Here is a 7,886-nt window from a genome sequence, read left to right on the forward strand (position 1 = left end):
TGGTTACTTAGGAAAATGTCATTGGTGCTTAAAGTTCTAAAGCCCTAGACTGTGCTCTGGATACAAGCTCACTAGAAGATCGCTACTTTTTACTGATCTTGATCTGAAAATTCTTACCCATGTAGTTATGATCATGTGTTTGACACCCTCATACCAGGCACAGTCTTCACCATGATCCACTCCCCTTGCCTGCCTCACCCTCTGACTCTGGAGCTGTGTCCAATCTTCCAACTTCTGACATGGTTACCTGTTAGCTAATGACGGCCTTGCCTCACTCCTTAGACCTGAAATTAGGCACCCCATTTCTGGCTTCAGTATTTTGCTTCCTTCCTCAACTATGATTCAAGCTCTCCTTCTGGTTCTATGACATGAGTTTTCCTGATATATATCTTTGGACTTCTTCCTAGTTCAGAGTGTGTGTCCTTGCTGGATTTGTCACAAATATGAGACAAGATCTTCACATTGATGACCGTGTTGACGTGCATGAAACCTGTGTGAAACACATCAGCTCTTCTTTTCCTATTTCAAAGTCCATGTCCCTCCTTGGAACACCCACTAGGTTTACTTCCTGTCTAAAGGATGCTTCCTATAGTTAACTCATTGTCGAGTGAAAATGACTGACATGCACAAAATCCAGTGAATGACCAGCTTTATCCTGGCTTGGCAGATCAACCCCACTCATGGCTCTTTAACAACTTATCAGTCATGTTACTCCACGTGCCCACTTCTTTATTTTACCCCCGTATATCATCGAATTATGCCAGAACTTCTACTAAATGTTTGCAGTAGTTTTAGAGAGAGTGCCTCAGAGAGCACCGGGATTGGGAAACTTTTGATCCTCACAGACCCAGAACGTAAACTCCCAAATTACAATATAAAAATTCATGTAGGGACTTCCCCGGAGGTCTAGTTGTTAAGACTCCACTCTTCCAATTCAGGGGGCGTGGGTTCGCTCTCTGGTCAGGGAACTAAGATCCCACATGCCGTGCTGTGGGATCTAAAAAAAAAAAAAAAATTCTTAAAAAGAATGATCTAAATCAATTACTTACCCCACTATTAAATAGTAAACTCCATAAACCTGAGAGCATTTTAGAGTAAGTGACATCTTTAGGAGTTAACTCACATGTGTTCTTCCCTTGGCCAAGAGAATTTCCAGCAACCCCTGTGGGTTCACTCAACTCCCAGCTCACCCTTCCACTGTATTCTGGGACCCATCTCCAGGGAACACTGCTTATTGGAGCAGCATAACCTGAGGCTCAGGTAAAGAGGAAACTTCTCATCCATTTTTAGGAACCTAGGAAATGGCTTATATTTATTTGACCCTAATTGAATTCAATTACAAATATTTACTAAGTTTATTTGGTCTCCAATTCATTTTACCAGATTCTGGGATGCTGGAAGGAATTTGTTTTTTTAAAAATTATTATTTATTTATTTATTTTTGGCTGTGTTGGGTCTTCGTTGCTACGCACGGGCTTTCTCTAGTTGCGGCGAGCGGGGGCTACTTTTCTTTGTGGTGCGCGGGCTTCTCATTGTCGTGGCTTCTCTTGTTGTGGAGCACGGGCTCTAGGCGTGCAGGTTTCAGTAGTTGTGGCACGTGGGCTCAGTAGTTGTGGCTCACGGGCTCTAGAGCTCAGGCTCAGTAGTTGTGGCGCACGGGCTTAGTTGCCCAGCAGCATGTGGGATCTTTCTGGGCCAGGGCTCGAACCCGTGTCCCTTGCATTGGCAGGCAGATTCTTAACCACTGCACCACCAGGGAAGCCCCAGGAATTTGTTAATAAAAAAAAAAAGTAAGAAATCATCCCTACCTTCAAGGGTGTGGAGAAAAGGGAAACCTACTGCACTGTTGGTGGGAATGTAAATTGATACAGCCACTATGGAGAACAGTATGGAGGTTCCTTAAAAAACTAAAAATAGAATTACCATATGACCCAGCAATCCCACTACTGGGCATATACCCTGAGAAAACCATAATTCAAAAAGACTCATGCACCACAATGTTCATTACAGCACTATTTACACTAGCCAGGACGTGGAAGCAACCTAAGTGTCCATCAACAGATGAATGAATGGATAAAGAAGATGTGGCACATATATACCATGGAATATTACTCAGCCATAAAAAGGAATGAAACTGATTTATTTGTAGTGAGGTGGATGGACCTAGAGTCTGTCATACAGAGTGAAGTAAGTCAGAAAGAGAAAAACAAATACCGTAGGCTAACGCATGTATGTGGAATCTAGAAAAATGGATATCGATGAACCTAGTGGTAGGGCAGGAATAAAGATGCAGACATTGAGAACGGACTTGAGGACATGGGGGGGTAGGGGAGGCTGGGACGTAGTGAGAGAGTAGCATTGACATATATACACTACCAAATTAAAATAGCTAGCTAGTGGGAAGCTGCTGCATAGCACAGGGAGATCAGCTTGGTGCTCTGTGACGACCTAGAGGGGTGGGATAGGGAGGGTGGGAGGGAGGCTCAAGAGGGAGGGAATATGGGGATATATGTATGCCTATAGCTGATTCACTTTGTTGTGCAGCAGAAACTAACACACCATTGCAAAGCAATTATACTCCAATAAAGATGTATTTAAAAAGAAAGAAAGAAATCATCCCTATCCTCAAGGAGCTGTAGCTTAATAAAAATTTACACATATAATTATTATATAACAGAGAAAGGTAAGCGCTCTGAGAGTCCAAGAAGGCCCTAAGTTGGTTTGAAGAAAGGAGACATTTGGGCAGTTGGGCAGAAAGGGGTGTGTGAGGCTGTATTTAGCATTTAGCACAGGCCTGCAGTAATAAATGTGATTTTCATGGCAACAGTAGGAGAAGGAAGGGTGTTCTCTAGGCCAGGGGTTGGCAAACTTTTTCAGTAAAGGCCAGAAAATAAATACTTTAAGGTTTGCAGGTCACATCCTGTCTCCATTGCACACTTTTACACTCCTTCTCCTCTAGCATTAAACATGCAAAGCCATTCTTAGCTTAAGGGCTGTACAAAAACAAGCTGCAGACCCAATCCCACAGGGCAGAGTGTGCCAACCCCCTTGCAGGCCACATGAACAAAGATGTTGATGTGAGAAGCTGCAGTGTGTTTCCTTTTGGCTGAAGGTTATGGAAGTTTGCAGGGGGGAGGAGAGAGTGGGAAATAGGATTGAAAAAGTTGGTTAAAGCTCTAGTTTGCAGAGCCTTGGCTGCCAGTGTAAGTTCATCAGGCAAGAGAGAAAAGCTGAAGGTTTCCAAGCAAGGAAAATGATATGACAGAGCTTCAATTTTGGAAGCTTAATTTGATGAGCATATATAAGGTGGAATCGTGTGGGTAGATGGGAGCAGTATACAAGGGAAAACACACAGGGTCTGCATTATATGGTAGTTATAGTGTTTGAAAGATGGAGACAGACAGAAGGGACCAGGTGCCTTTTTATGAAGAAAAGAAATAAGCATATTGTTATGGGAAGTACATTTGCATAAATAAAGCATGGCATGATGGATGCAAGGCTTGATAGAACCAAATCAATCATGAATACAGTCATTAGTCAAACAAGATTTCACAATGTCTCTGTCAAGTTTCACTTCACCAATTGAAATTTTGATTCTCAGGCTGCTGAATGTAGCATAGTAATTTCCTGTCGAATTGACACCTGGGCCATTGAGATTCTTTCAGAGATCTCCTATCTGATGGTTGACCAAGGAGTTATTAAAGACTATTTGTCATTAGAGCTGGCCATGTCTCAGGAGAAGAGAAGACAAGAGTCATGTATGGAAACAAGTTTGGGGGAGAAAGAGACATTCAAATGCATTTCTTAAATATGAAGAAGAAAGCAGCTGAAGTTAGGTTATTGCAATTAATTCACAAAACTAACAAATTTAAGTTCTCTTTAGCAAAACTGTGCAGAAAAAGATAATAAAAATTGAGATCCCCACCTCCACAAGGTCTGATATCTCCACAGGACCACCTAGCAATCCCAACCTTTCTCACAGACATCAAAGCATTTCCCTCTTTAGAAGGAATAGAAGCTACGTGCCAGTACTGTTCTGCCATCACTACAATGAATGCCCATGGAAATTCCTTTGTGTAACTTCAAACTTGACCTTGAATCAGACAGCACCCCAAGAAGAACACTCTCCATCAATAGCAGTAAGAACTCCAAAGGAATACAGGAGGGGGTTAAAGTAGAGCCCTAAAGCTATGTATGTAATAGTGAAAATAGTTCTGTTGAAAAGATAAATAGAAACTAGTGAGTGCTCCAAACATTCTCATGTGTATTTGAGACCTCTTCCTAGGACCTAGAAATTATTGAGTCTTTAGAGTCATAAACTGGAGTCGTTTCCTTGAAGGTTCTAAATGGTTATTGGCTGCTGTGATCACAATATGTAAATATCAGGTGGTGATTCCCTTCTTGAGCAGAGGATCTAAAAAACGTTCTTAGACTAAGCAACTCCCTGCCCCCCGACCCCTGTATGCACTGAGTAGTTTTTGAATTTCATTTAGTGAAAACAGTTTCCTTTCATATATCAAGAAATTGTATTCAATAGCATAATTTTAAATACGATTGCTTTTTCTATTTAGCCTGTATAGCTAAAAATGGCCAACTTAAAATAACAAACATGTTTTTCCTGTCACTATGCAGCTTGCAGATTTGAAGCAACACTACAGACTAGTTCCAAATGCAGAACTCTCAAAGAATTATGCCTTTTTAAAGAAATAATAACACCATCTTCAGTGTTTAAAATATTGTAAATTATAGGTAATGATGGGATGACAGGAAGTCTGCGTTTGTAGCCCAAAGGGTAAAATTTTTCAGAATCTTCCCAATTCTGTTCTTTCCTTTTAAAGAATTCATTGCAAATGAGTACCTTCATTATTCTCTACTGAGTACACTTCGCTGTCAATTACGTGAAAATGTATTATAAAAATAATTGCTTTTCGTCCTCATTAACCAACTATTAGGAATAAAAATGATGGAAAAATCATTCAACATTTTATTAATTCTACAACAGTATTTCTAATGAATCCTCTTATCAAGTTATGTGTAGAAAAGCATTTCCCTCCCCATTTTCTAGTGAATTAGGCAGCACTTGAACAGAAAGATAGACGTTCCCATTACAAACACATTACAGCATTCCCCACAGACTACAGAGACTCTTCAGCCTCTGGGGGGAAAATTAAATCTCGCCTTCCCACCGTTGCTTCTCACAGGCTTTGTAGAAGATTTAATTGAACCTGGCACGCTCTCCTAGATCTTCTACATAAAATTCACTATTTATTCCTTTTAGAGTAATTGCGAGGAAGCAAATGCATCCTTTAGATTCTTTGGGCCATAAAGCTTGAAAGAAAAGGGGAGGGCTCTCAGACATTTCCATAAGCCCACAGGGAGCGAGCTAGGGAACAAAAGCCTTGCACCTGTGCTTTGCTGCAGCCCTTTTCCTCTGATGGATGCAGGCGGCTGATTCCCCAAGCCCACTACCCATCTGTGGCTACCGCCGAGTCTCTCTCATTTCCTGAAAGAAATGTTTATCAGCGTGCCACCTGACTGACGTTCACACCAGTTCACAGCACCCACCTTTGGCTCAGGGCTGCTAAGTCATGGTGGGATTTCTGTCTGAAAGGTCTGGTTCTCCTCATCAATGATTTAGGACTAACGACATGGCACTCTAGCTGGTCTGAAGGGACCAGGGCTATAGTCTGAGGACTTCCTCAGCTTCCTTTAAAATCCAGTAGAGGATGAGTGAACAACAAGGCTCTACTGTACAGCACAGGGAACTATATTCAGTATCCTGTGATAAGCCATAATGGAAAAGAATATGAAAAAAATATATATGTATGTATAACTGAGTCACTTTGCTATACAGCAGAAATTAGACACAACATTGTAAATCAGCTATACTTCAATAAAATGTTTTTTTTTTTTTAATCCAGCAGAGGTAAAGCAAATCTGCTCGAATCAAGAAAATGTAGTCATTACCTGCCATGTGCGAGAAACAGAGGATACAAGCCAGTACAGGATGAACTGCCAAATGGCTCGCAGAAAAGGGCCCATTCGAGTGCAGAGCTAGGAGAGGGATTTCCCACTGCGGATTCAACCGAGGCTCTGTGAAGAAGGTAGCAAATGACTTGGGGCTTGGAGGCCACACAGGATTTGAATGGGCAGAAAGAGGGGGGAATCTCTGCCAGGTGGGATAGTGTGAAGACAAACAGCTGGCAGAGGAGAAGTGTTTTGGGAAGACTATCTCAAGTTGCTTGGTAACAGCAGCGGTTCTCACACTCAGAATCACCTGGAGGGCTTGTTAGAACACAAGCTGCCAGGTTCCACACGCTGCGCCCTTCCTCATTGAATAGATCTGAAGCCAACTGAGAATTTGCATCTCTAACAAGTTCCCAGGTAATGATGATGCTGGTGGTCCAGGGAGCTTACTCAGAGAACCCCTAAGCAAGAGAACAGCTTTTCTAGGGGAAGAGGAGGCTGAAAAGATGGATGGAGCCCAACTGTGAATCGTTGTAAGGTCTTGGAAGAAATTGGGATGGATTTGAAAAATGAGAGAGGTGTTTTAGGAAGCGTCCTTTGACCACTGTGCTGAGAATAACTTGGAAAAGGAAAAGATTCATCACAGGAGATTCTCATAGGAGGTGAGGCCCAAGGTTTTAGGACCTTAACATGGATGTGGAAGAGGGAATAGCAAAAGAAAAGGGACGGTGCAAAAACCCACTCATTCATTCTCCTTTAAACTAAATTTCAAGATAGCTTTGCACAAGACTTGACAAAACAATTTACTAGGAGATCCTCTAAGCTAGTGGCTATCAAAATTTAGGGCAAGAGGCTCACTAGGGAAGTTCATTAAAAATGCAAATGAATTCTCAATATATATGCAAAAGAACTGAAAGGGACTCTAACAGGTATTTGTACACCCATATTCACAGCAGCATTATTCACTACAGCTAAAAGGAGGAAATAACCCAAATGCCTATCGACGGATAATCAAAATGTGGTATGTATATGTATATATATATATATGTGTGTGTGTGTGTGTGTGTGTGTGTTTGTATATGTATATAATGGAATATTATTCAGCCTTAAAAAGGAAGAAAATTTTAACACCGTGGCAACATGGATGAAACTTGAAGACATTATGCTAAGTGAAGTAAGCCAGACACAAAAAAACAAGTATTATATGATTTCACTTATGTGAGGTGCCCAAAATAGTCAAATTCATAGAGACAGAAAGTAGAATAAAGATTAGGGCTGAGGAATAAAGAGAAAGAAAGTTACTTTTTAATGGGCATGGAGTTTTAGTTTGAGATGATGAAAAATTTCTGGAGATGAGTCATGGTGATGGCTGCACATCAGTATGAATGTATTTAATGCCACTGAACTATCCACTTAAAATTTGCTAAAATGGTAAATTTATGTTATGTATGTGTGTGTATGTATATATATGCACACATATACACGTGTGTACATATATACACATATACACACATATATTTTAACACACATGCACGCACACACAAACAGAACTCAAATGCCTGAGGCAGTCCTCCAACTAGAGAATGTGATTCAATTGGTCTGGGTGGGCCCAGGGATCGGGAACATTCAGCCCAGGGTGCTCCAAAACAGGTGTCGGAAGAACACATGCTCCATCTCAGCTCTAGGAAAAATAGCTCCTTTTCAGTAAAGTCTTATGTGAGTGGGGGGTTTGCTTAATGGGAGAGTTTCCAGGCACTCTTTTTCCTGCAAGGCCACAGAAGTCCAGAACATTTCTGACTGTAAGAAATCTGAATAGAAGCCTTCATCCAGGGCTCTACTCCCCATCTGAAGGAAACCACATGGGAGAGTCACCCCTCCTGTGATTCTTGCATTGCATGTTTTCTGTAATAACTACTAGA

The sequence above is a fragment of the Balaenoptera physalus genome (genome assembly GCF_965194825.1).
Source record: "Balaenoptera physalus genome assembly, chromosome: 6".
NCBI classification, from domain to species: domain Eukaryota; kingdom Metazoa; phylum Chordata; class Mammalia; order Artiodactyla; family Balaenopteridae; genus Balaenoptera; species Balaenoptera physalus.